The following is a 12,548-nucleotide window of genomic DNA, read 5'->3' on the forward strand; positions in this document are numbered from 1 at the left end:
GGAACGGTTGCTAGGGGCCCTTACAGACGCCGAAGGGCCGCGCGGCAGCCCCACGCGACAGACTGGCTGACCGGAGCCCTGAGGGCTCTTCTCCGCGGCGGGGCGTCCCTCTCTCCGGACATCCGGCTGCTGCGGCGGGGTGAGCCCCCGGTAGCAGAGGGCTGCCCCCAACGGGTCGTCTCTAGCGCTGGATTTTGTGTTTGTTCGAGGGCCTCCTGCCCCGAACCGCCTTTTCCACGTTTTCTGTCACAAAAACCCGAAGAGAAACCACATCCTGTAGCCTGCAGGGGAGAAATCCGCCTTTCCCTGCTGGTTTCGGTTCCAGGTTTCTCCTTTTCCCCATGGAAAGGTCCCTTAGGCTTTACTCCCCTGCGGCATTTCCTCTGTGGAGGTGGTGCGGCCCTGCGGAGTCTGTCGCCTCGGTGGAAGTGCGTGGAAACCACTCTGTTGCGAGGCTGAAGGTTGTGTCTCGCTCCCTTGTTAATTCCAGGAAAAGTAGATCACTTATATTTTTTTTAACTGTATTTTACACCCACCCACCCCCATCTAGTAGTATACTTACTGCATATTTACGCCAAGGGCTGGAAGAATTGTGTTGCCATATTGCTTTCTTGTTTTGCATCTCTCTCTAAATAGGCCACAGGATCTTTTCCATGGAATTCCTTGGCCTGATTGAGGATGCTGTTTTACCGTAGCATTTACCCAATATTCAGTGTTCAGTAACTGCATTTTTAGGTTGAAGTGAGTGAACTAAACCAGTAATTTTGGTATAGAGAATATTTCTCTTGACTTGGTGAAATAAAGTCTGTGATATATTAGTCGTAATAGCCCTAGGGGAAAAAGCTGACATTGTAGGCAGATTTTATGCCAAACTTTGATCTCAGTTACACCCCAAAAACCTCACTGACTTCCGTGGTATTACATTCAGTGGCAGAGGATTTCTACCAGCGTTGTGTTATTTGTTTTCTTTTGACTTGATCCATTTTTTTTTTTTGTGTTACCAGCATGTAATACATTGCAGTAGTAAGAAAAAAGAGCTGCATTCCACCATCATACTTTTTTATCTCCTTATGCTGTGACAATGTCTTGATGACTGGTAGTTAATTATGTCAAATAACAAAATGTTTATTGGACACAAAGAAGGCTTCTATAATAGTTTCTAAAATGCTTTCTTGCCAAACTTAACTGTGGTAGGTTTTACTAAGTGTACCATCTCTTACTTTGAATGATTTCTTTGGGTGCTTGATCAGAACTTGTTTGGGAACAAGCAGAGCCTGCTTATCATTTAAAAGCAGACTCTGAAATCTGAATTACTCCTTTGTATACTTTTATTCTATGCAGTTATTTGCACAAAAGCTGTGATACCAACAAACCCATTTTTAGGAATGGTTGCTATATAATTTTTGTTTGGGATTCTTAATTTCACAATTTACTAAAAAGATAATTTTCAAACCGGTATTTCTCACACTTGGATTCTGCTCAGATATAAAAGAGTAAAGTTTGAGTTTTTAACTCTACTGAACTCCGAAGATACCAGTTGACTGATTTCAGTAAGACTTCTGCTTAGCTGCAACCATCACATTTCTTCCAACTTCTAAACAAAAACTGAATATGTAAGAACAGAGCAGATTTACCAGATTATTGGACATTCACCTTTTCTTCAGTATGTATTTTAGAAGTACATAAATAATAATAGTATAAATATTTTGTATGGAGGTACTGAGAATAAAATGGAAGTTCTGCCTTTATGATTAAGTGTTCTTGCATATCTTTCACATTTTTAGCACGTTTCTCAACATCTGAGAATGTGTAGTATTCTTCTGTTTATTGGAAGAAATTACAACTAACGTTCTATATATGCTATAGTGATAGCTTTGACTGTCAGTTACCTAAAGTTTAAATATTTGCTAATATATGTTATCTTAGGGTTTTTTTAAGGCATTCTGGTGAGAACAATGCTTACTGTATGTCAGCAGAAAATGCAAAACCCTCCTTTTACTTTTGAAGAATTCTTATGGTCTCAAGTTTGGTGAGTCCAACTACATATTATTTTAACCACCAATGTGTATGGTGAAGTGAGCATGCAGGAGTCAGGTCCTGAGCAAAGCCATGTGAATGCAAACACTGAAGATTGAGTTTGAGCATAGATTGTATTTCCAAGACCCTTAGGCAATGGAAACTAAGAGGTTCATAGAAATGGCAAACCTTTAAGAGAGCAGCCCCACCTTTAGGAGAGCAAGCTCTTTGTTGTTAACTTTCTGTTATCTCAACAGTAAACCATAGAGGAAGATTTTTGTCTGTTGTACAGCAATTTTTCTATTGTTGGAAGCATGCTTGAGTGATGACGCTGAATCAAGCTTTGTTTGAAATATTTGACCAGTCCACAGCACTACTAACATAACAGAAAGTCCTGAACCCTGAGGCAAAAAGTTCTGATGAGTATGAAAAGCGGAATAGCTAGTTTTGCTTTTTAATGAGCTTTCTTTCTTTTCTTGTACCGATAAGACTGCTAGGGAAACCCTTGAATATGCCTTTGTATTTTGTTAAAGAATTTAATATAACGTGGTTACCAGTATTTCGTTGAAATTACATTCTTTTTGGAGGAAACAGAACATTCCTTTTGACCTGCCCGCAAGTATTGATTCACTCAAAGCCTTTAACTACAGAGCTATGAGAAAAATTGCTCTTTTGCTTTGAACCAGAACTTTTTATCTCACAGGAACAAAGAAACAAAAAATCTTTAGAAGTATTTTGACAGGCAGAACATTTCATGATAAAATTTACTCTTTTCCTTAAAATGTATATTTTTAAGAGGAGCAATCTGATATAAAAATGGAAAAAATTTATTTTGGGATAATATCAAAACAAACTATTAGTATGTTTTAATTTTCTAATTGTTTTTGCTCATCTTTTCTCTTTTTACCCTAAAATGTTTGCATTTAGTTTGATTTTTTAAAGAAATAATTTGTCTTGCTGTCCTGCTATTCAGATAGAACATGTCATTGTCTTTCAGATACACTAGAGGATTTAGAACCACATTGATTACACTGTATTGACACTTACTAAGTTATTTCAGGGAAGTGACCAATTTGATGATTACCTTCAAATAACTACCGTTGGTTTCAACAATTTGCTCAAGTATGTAAGCTGCTAGTTTAAATTCTTTGCTAGATCAAGGAACAGAGTTTTTTCCTATGCTTCCAAGGCTGTTCTCAACAGATGGAAGGCATTACTGTCCTTTCCGAGAACTTAAATTGCACATTATTTTATTTGTCTCTTTAGAAACATAATAACTCTTTTTTTCTTGAGTTATCTCCTTTTCTAACTTAAAAATTATAGTCTTTTTAATTACTCTGTGTATCCTGTAATGGGCCTCTGTGGCCTATTTCTGTTTTTTTGAGATGATGTAATCATCTCTGAATGCAATACACGGGAGAGGAGGAAATCGCAGTCTATGTTAACCATGTTACCAAAATTAGATTCTTAGATGGTATATATAAAATGCACTTATACTGGTATTCCAATTCTTTATGCAAAATAAAGTTCACAGATTACCTAATTCAATCTTTTCATTTGTATCATTTTTGGAAATAACTATTTTTACTATATACTGTTTCCAGAAAGAGTGGCCAAGTTGTATCTCTCTCAATGAGCCTTATTCTTTAGTGGATAAGTTATAAAAAGATTATTACTTCAATGCTATATGCATCTGTATTCATGTGTTCCATTGAATGTCAATCTACCCTCAGAGTTGGAGAAGAGAATAAACACATGTATCACTGAACTAGAGAAACATGCTGAAAAAATATTTTCATTACAGTGTGGACCAGCATATCTAGAAGAACATCTTACTGCCCTTGAACAAAGTAACCAGTGGACATTGGCCAAGAGAAGTGTTTACAGCTTTTCTTCAGTTTGCAAGTGTGAAATGTCAAGTTTATAATTTAAAAAAATCCTAATAAGCTGAAGTCCCAGTTCTGCCTAGGTTTTAGGAACATTTTGTTTAAGGCCTAAACAAAGTGCAGGCAAAAGTCTATGAAACCTTGTTGTTCTCTACAGATCTTGGAGTTAAAATGGAAAGATGAGACATATAGAAAGACCAAAACAATGATTTTTAAGCCTTCCAATCATTCCAGTGAGGCCATAGGACTATACAGTGTGTTAAGTTTTGGGCACGTACGCATCTAGATGTCGATCTAGTTATATAACAAGTCTTTGCCTGATTAGAGCTTTTAATAACTAATATCATCAATCCAAGCTCTATTTCTAGCTAACCTTGCTAATATTTTTAGGACATTGCTGCTGAGCAAATTGGTGCAGAGGAAGTTCTGACTCAGACAGGTAAGCTGGAGAAAGCAAACGTATATTACATATTTTTAATTCTACTTATGGATTAGACAAGAAAGACCAAAATTTCAAGTTCTTTCCTTGGATCCGGAAGTGGGATTACACCTATCTCTGTATATTTGTTGGGGGAGGGGACGGGGGGATAAGGATGGGGCACCAACTGGAAAAGAACTTTGTTTTCTTTATATCACCAAAGGTATTTTGTAGTTACCTAAAATATCGATTTTGACCATTGCACCTTATCTGAAGTATATTCACAGTTCATAGTATGAATTGTTTTAGCTGAAAATATTGTTATTATTTTGTGTGAAATAGTGTTAATTATTAATTAAGTATTTAAACATTGTTCAGGTTGCCAAATACATTGTTGGGAGGTCAAAGGGTAGAAGTGTAGAGGTGAGCTTTTCTAAACTACATGTAGAAAAGTACAGCATTCTGTCTTATGAATATGCTTTGAACTAGAAGCCAGAGAAATACCTCTGATACCACACCAAGGGAAAGAAAAGTTTTGAGATTCACTCATTCAAGAGTCAGTCAATTTTTCTAAGACTAGATGAATTTAAATATATGGAGTAATGGAAATGCCAAATACAGTGTAAATACGATGATTTATTCATTTGGCATATTATGGTCACATCTTTGAAGCCCAGGTCTGGGACTTTCCAGTGCGCTAGATGAGGGACTTGAAGGAGAACACACATGTCTCTGGTAGTTTGGAATGTCTTGGTCCTGGTATTTCTTGGATGTTGGTTAGACTTCAGGCATAACCAGACATGAACGGGTTCTTTATTTGAAATTTTAATGTCAATACTGACAAAAGCAGGCCCTAAATTATTAATAACCCATTGAGTTAATATGTTATGTGATTAAAAAATTTTAACATAAGGCTGTATCCTATTTGATATTTGGCTTATTAAAGCTCAGTTAAAATTTCTATTGAAATTAATGAAATATGTAAAAATAGCAAATCCATTGTTAGGTTCTTCTGAGACATCTCAGAAATTTGGCATGGGTTTAGTCATTTTCTGATATAACAGAAATTTTTGAGCAAGAAGAAACTCACAAGAAACAAACCTCATCAAAGACTAAAGTGGTCATCTCGTGTAGTCTGACAGACTCTTAAGAGTAATAAAAGAAAGCAACTGCTAAACCCAGTATTTTTAGAAAATGGGGTCATCAGCAACTGATCACCTCTATTTTAGAAATTTTTTTTAATATTACTTTAGAAAAAAATTGGTTATATATTTGAAATAGTATTTTCTTATTGGAGCAGCTGTTTAACACAAAGGGAACATAGTATTTAGCTTTATTTACTGAATCTTTTTATTTTCTTTTTAAAGCTATTACTACCCTGGTTTCAAGGTAAAGCAACTTTCAGAACCTAGACATTTGGAATCTCCAAAACTTTGGGACTTAGTTATAAAAGCTCAGCATTTCCAAGCAGTCTTTCTTTCAGTGTCCTGAACAGAAGCTACTGACAAAGAGTATTGAAAATATTTGGACATGTTCACCTTTGTGTTCCATTTTCATACTCCTTTTAGTATCACTATTAGTATTTCTTGAAGCTGTAAAATTGACAAATCTAGTAGTCATTTATTACCAGGAGCCCTTATTGTTGAAGGTTTATTCTTGCTGCCCTGTCCTTATGTCCCAGAGTTGACCAATAATTAAAGTACTGAAATAAATAATGTTTAACTAGTATTAAACTTGAAAAGAATTTCAAAAGTAAGGTAAACCCAGAATTGGAATCTAGAATATATAATCTTATTGCAGTCCCCTTTGGCATATATGTTACGCGTCATCTTAAATTACATGATAAATTTTTTTTAATGTGTCATTGAGTACGCGGATCTGACAATGCTCAGGGCATGATTTAAGATTATGCAGTGCAATGATTGTAACACCTACATCTGATTTGCTGCAGGAATTGTAGGATAGGTAAAGTAGAAGTTTGCAGGGAGTATGTAAAACACTTGGATGCTCTTATGCAAATGAATTTCAAATTAATGTCTTCTGTGGGTGATCATTCACTTTTACTCCACAACTGGTGGGCATGAACCTCAAGGTTGTGAAATTTATCTCGTAGCAGCAGTGTCAGACAGGGCCTCTCAACATACTGAAGTACAAACTTATGCCTCCCACCTGGGGGCGTAAACAGTGAAGACATTCCTTATTTCTTTCACATGACCAACGGCAGCAAAAAGAAGCAGCTGGACACTGGACACTGTAAGGGCTTCAGTGTGCACTGTTAATTAATGCTAGTTAACAGCTCTTTTTTGTCAGCCAAGGCAAGATTTATTTGATGATGTGCTAGTTCCCCATTCTTTACCCATTCTTTACATGACTGATGTGAGGTACTAATTATATGTAAAGATAAAGCTTTTGCACCTGCCCCTTGGCAGAATTAGCCTCAAAAATTGTAAACGACAATTTAGAGTATTATCGCAACCCTAACCTTTCTGGTTTGATTTTTCACTCACTTTAGTGGGAATTAGCTATGCCTTTAAATACTTTAGTTTTTCTTTGTGAATTCAGTATTTTAAGTAACAGTTGAAAAAACAGAGCTGATGTAGAGCTATGTGTCTCCTGTCTTTGTGATCTGCTTCAGGCAGTGATCCCTAATCCTGTGGCCAGTTAGTTGACTGGTAGTCAGGATAGCTTTCTCCTTGGGAAAGTCAGTTTGGGGCAGAGTCAGAACCCATGGCACTGTGAAGGCTAAGATACAGATGTTATATTTTTTTATAATTTCCACTTGAAGTGGAAATGTGTAAGATTTCATTAATACTTATCTTTAATATGTAAATGCTTAATGTAATAAGATACAGATTAGAGAAGCATACATACTTAGAGTATAAATTAGACAATAAGGAAAAAATTATTTTACGAACAAATTGGAATGCTCACTATAGAAACATTTTTTAAATTTTATAAGTAGCTCTCCAAAATTACTTCGTTTGTGCTGTAGGATCAGTTGGTTTGCACTGGTACAGAAATATATATAAACAAGAGGAACAGATTCCTAATAGTCATGTGATCATAGTTATCACCAACATAAAACAATCACTTATTTGTTACTGGTATCAGATGCTCTGAAATCCTGATCCATTGAAAAATTTGAAAATTTTGATCCATTTTGCATATTGTTATTATTAATCAAAATAAAAATTATTTTTATTACTTTTTTGCAAATTTACCTATCATTAAATAGTATTACACAGACTGAATTTCACAATCTATGTTGCTAACTGATAAGACTGGAGAATATTGTAAATGTTGTGTCACTAACGTACTGCATTTTTCTGAATGAATTTTGACTGCTTCAGATTTATAAATGAAGGAAACTGTTAATTCTGTCATTTGTCTAAGTCCAAATACTGTCAAGCTGATAAAAACAAGTTGTGCAGAGCGAAGGATAGATTTAAAATTCAAATTGTTGAGCAGTCTTAATAAACCCTATGTCTGAGTAGTCCTGTTGATAGTACTTGCTGCAAAACATACGTGTGCAGGAATGTTAATTTTTTGATAAAAAGGATTTCAATATGAACAGAAGCGTGCTTGTTGAAGTTGACAGTGAAATATCAGTATACAGAAGTAATCACTAGTTCTACAAAATATAAAATGTCTTTTTTTTTTTCTAACACCTAATGTCTTGGCACTCAAAGAATGGCTGTAGACCTTACTACTTGCACTGAATAAAAATCTTAGCTGAGTTTATAATCTTCAGCTATTCCTATTAGAGGCATTTGTAATACACTGCCAGAATACGAGGTAGCTTTCTGAAATGCCTCATCTGTGTTTCAAAAAAACCTTTGGAGGACTAATTTTAAAATTTTGTTTATTTGTGCTTAAATGTGTGTGAATGTACCCAGATAAGCAAGATGCAAGGAATCACAGAATCACAGAATCACAGGTTGGAAGGGACCTCAGGGATCATCTAGGAACCTTTCTAGGAAGAGCGCAGTCTAGACAAGATGGCCCAGCACCCTGTCCAGATGACTCTTGAAGGTGTTCAACATGGCCGAGTCAACCACTTCCCTGGGGAGATTATTCCAATGGTTGACTGTCCTCACCGTGAAAAATTTCCCTCTTGTCCAGTCAGAATCTCCCCAAGAGCAACTTGTGTCCATTCCCCCTTGTCTTCTCCATGTGACTCTGTAAAAAGGGAGTGTCCATCTTCTTTGTAACTACCCCTTAAGTACTGGTACACGGTGATGAGTTCCCCTCTAAGCCTCCTTTTCTCAAGGCTGAACAAACCCAGTTCTCCCAGCCTATCCTCATATGGGAGGCTTCCTAGTCCTTTGATCATTTTGGTGGCCCTTCTCTGGACCCCTTCCAGCCTGTCCACATCCTTTTTGTATAGTGGGGACCAGAACTGTCCACAGTACTCCAGGTGTGGCCTGACAAGTGCTGAGTAGAGCGGGATGATGACTTCTTTATCTCTGCTGGCGATGCCCTTTTTGATGCAACCCAGCACCCTGTTGGCCTTCTTGGCCGCAGCAGCACACTGTTTGCTCATGTTGAGCTTCCTGTCCACCAGGACCCCCAGGTCCCTTTCCACAGAGCAGCTCACCAGCCAGGTGGATCCCAGTCTGTGCTGCACTCCCAGATTACGTTTTCCCAGGTGCATGACCTTACACTTCTCCTTGTTGAACCTCATAAGGTTCTTGCTGGCCCACTCTTCCAGCCTATTCAGATCTTCCTGCAGAGCAGCTTTCCCTTCTGAAGTGTCTACTTCCCCACTCAACTTGATGTCATCAGCAAACTTCATCAGGCTACGCTTGATGCTGTTATCCAGATCACTTATAAAGATATTGAATAGCATTGGGCCCAATATTGATCCCTGGGGGACTCCACTAGTGACAGGTTGCCACTTGGAAAAAGAGCCATTTATCACCACCTTTGGGTGCAGCCTGTCAGCCAGTTCCCCACCCACTGCACAGACCATTCGTCTAGGCCATAACGCATTAATTTCTCCAGGAGGAGACTGTGGGGGACCGTATCAAAGGCCTTGGAGAATTCCAGGTAGACAATGTCCGCTGCCCGCCCCATGTCAACCAGGCAAGTCACTTTGTCATAGAAGACCACCACTGGGTTTGTCAAGCACGATCTGCCTTTAGTGAAGCCATGTTGGCTTTTCCTAATCACGTGCTTCATTTGACTTGTGATGGCCCCCAGGGAGGATTCATTCAATAACTTTCCCAGGGATTGAAGTAAGGCTGATGGGCCTATAGTTACCCAGATCCTCCCTTGACCCCTTCTTGTATATAGGGGTAACATTTGACTTCCTCCAGTCCTCAGGGACATCCCCTGTTCTCCATGACTTCTCAAAGATTATGGAGAGCAGCCTTGCAATGATGTCAGCCAGCCCTCTCAACACCCTCGGGTGGATGGCGTCAGGGCCCATTGATTTGTGGGGGTCAAGCTCCTGTAGTGATTCATATACTAACTCTTCCTCCACTGATGGTGGGTCAGTGTTTGGATCAATCAGCAATTTTGTTCCCAAAGTCTGAGACCCAACAGTGTTGGTAAAGACAGAGGTGAAGAAGGTGTGAAGGACCTCTGCCTTTTCTGCATCATTGGTGATTGACTCGCCTTTTCTGTTTAACAGTGGGCCTATGTTTTCCTTCTTTTTCTGCTTATGGTTGACGTGTTTGAAGAAACCTTTCTTAATATTTTTCACGTCTACAGCCAGTTTCAATTCAAATTGGGCTTTTGCTTTTCTAACTGCATCTCTGCACACTCTGGCTATGCCCTTGTAGTTCTCAGCGGATAATCCTCCACTTCTCCATTTCTGGTGTGCTTCCCTTTTGGATTTGAGTAGACACAGGAGGTCATGGTTGAGCCATGGGGGCCTCTTGCTCCGCTTACTTCCGTTTCCTTTGTAGGGGATAAATTGGCTTTGTGCTTCCAATAGAGAGTTCTTGAAGAATTCCCAGCACTCAGTAGCTCCTTTGTCTTCCATGGAAGCTTACCATCGAATCCCTCCCAAATGAGCCCTGAGTGCACTGAAGTTTGCTCTTCTAAAATCCAGAACCCAAATACGGAAATGGAATATGGAAAACCTATTAGCACTTCTGCACACATTTTTCACACAGTTTAGAATCAATGATTGCCTCCTAATGTAAAAGGAAATAAGTTAATACTGTGTCTTAATCTGCTTTGTTGTTGTGGATATTTACAATATTTCTGTTCCTACATATTTCTAAATTAAGTAATAAATTTAATGTAACAAGTGTGTCTTGCTTCTTACTGATTTTGTATGTCTCCATTTTTGTCTTTTATACTTTCGATAGTTAGACTTGTAGTCTTAGGTTTACTGAAAATTAAAAAAAAACAGTAAAAAGTTGAGAGAGTTGTAAGTATCTGGCAAATCCAGGTTAGTCCCTATATTTTGATATGTTGAGGTGCCCAAAGAAGCTGGTTTTGTTCTTTTCAGTAAAGGCTAAGCATTTCCCTGCAAGGTTTTTTCCCGTCAGTATTTCTGCAAACAGAAAGAAGTTCCTATTTGCTTTTGGACTGTGTTCCAAATGAAAATCCTTCTACTTTTTACCTTTGTCTAGTTTTGGGTTGGTTTATGGTTTTAGGATTTTTTAAATCTCTGCATTCTATGTAATGAATATTTTATTGTTGTTTTGACAGAAAAATGTTCTCGAAGTTTGGAGATGGAGAAGTTTGCTTCTCTCAAAATCATCTATTGCAGTGTCTCAGTATTCTTTTTGGTAGTGGTTTCTCCAAAAGTTTAAGGTATACATTAATTTCAAGCATTCTTAGATCTGTTATCAAACAAATAAGGTGCACATTCTGCAAGTACAAAAATGCAAGTGTTTTAACGGATTAAGCTCAACTGCATCAAGTGTAGGGCCAAGGCTAACTTTTCACCTAACTTTAAAGAGCAGTAGTTGAACATGTGAAGAACTAATTTAGTTAGCAGGTTTATACCATGAAGCTTAAAATAAACCTTTAGATCAAGTTGACCGTTTATTTTACTTTGCTTACTTTGTGTAATGGTGCTAGGATTTATAAAAGCTATGGGTTTGGAATATTTAGGTTAAGAATGTAAATCAAAAGTGTATGGATTCTGTTACCTCAGGTGATCACTATGTTCTTTATTAAGAAGAGAAGGAAAATATTTATGTGGCAGGAGACTGTGATTATGTACACTGGCTTTGATTCAGTTCAGGACTTAGATTCCATCTTAATTGTTGGCTGATAGACTTAACATATGCTTCAAATAATGTATGTTCCTAAGTGCTATTCTGAATGAGGAATTACTGCAATATGCTAAAAGAAAAATATCTGTTAGTACATTTAGAAGAACAACATAGTGGAGTAAGAGGTGGAACTAATTTAAGAATATGTGTTTCAGTGGTATTCCTTTGTGTTGTCAATGCCTCATATCGTCAGATAGGTGAACATCAGCTCTAGTAATGTCATGCATTGGTATATCAGCCCACAATTATACCTGAATTTATGCTGATACCTTTTTCCTGAGTTTTTTTTCCCCCTTTGAAACCTAACAAAGAAGATTAAGACCACTTGTTTGACAGAATTGCAGATTTCCTTCTTGTTCACAGGGATCCTAAAGATGCTTTTTTTCAGGTAACAGTAAAATTAACATTTTCAGTTATATATGGGTAGATGCTGTATTTCAGCTCATAAAAGTATTAACATGTCACATAAACCAATTTACATCTATCCAGATTGGCAGCATTTGGCTCCAAAAGAGAGTTGGAAGCACATGCATGTAAGTATCAGAGAGAGAACAATCAGAAGTGGTGAGAAAAACCTAGAAATTATCATGGGCAATCAGAAATTATTTCTTTTTAGCTCATATAATGTGTGGATAGTAAAATTTAATTAGAATATTAAAAGATATGATTTTTTAAAGTCTTGGTTTTCATTAAATATAATGATTAGTTAAATATTAACAAATAATACTTTATTTTGCATCCTGATTTTAACCTAATTTTAACTGCATGACTTGTTCAAAGTACATAATTTGTTGAAATCGTTATCTTCCAGTTTAGGCTTAACTGGGAACTTTGACTTATACATTGATTGGGCAAATTTTTGAGAAATGAATTCCCCTATTGTTGATAGAGTTGCCTGATGTTTCACACAAATAAAAGGTTTTACTATTTCTTTTTAGCAGAATGGTTTTGTAATTACTACAGTTCACTTGAATATTTTTGCATTAACTA

The sequence above is a fragment of the Phalacrocorax carbo genome, chromosome 7, assembly GCF_963921805.1.
Source record: "Phalacrocorax carbo chromosome 7, bPhaCar2.1, whole genome shotgun sequence".
Classification (NCBI taxonomy): Eukaryota; Metazoa; Chordata; class Aves; order Suliformes; family Phalacrocoracidae; genus Phalacrocorax; species Phalacrocorax carbo.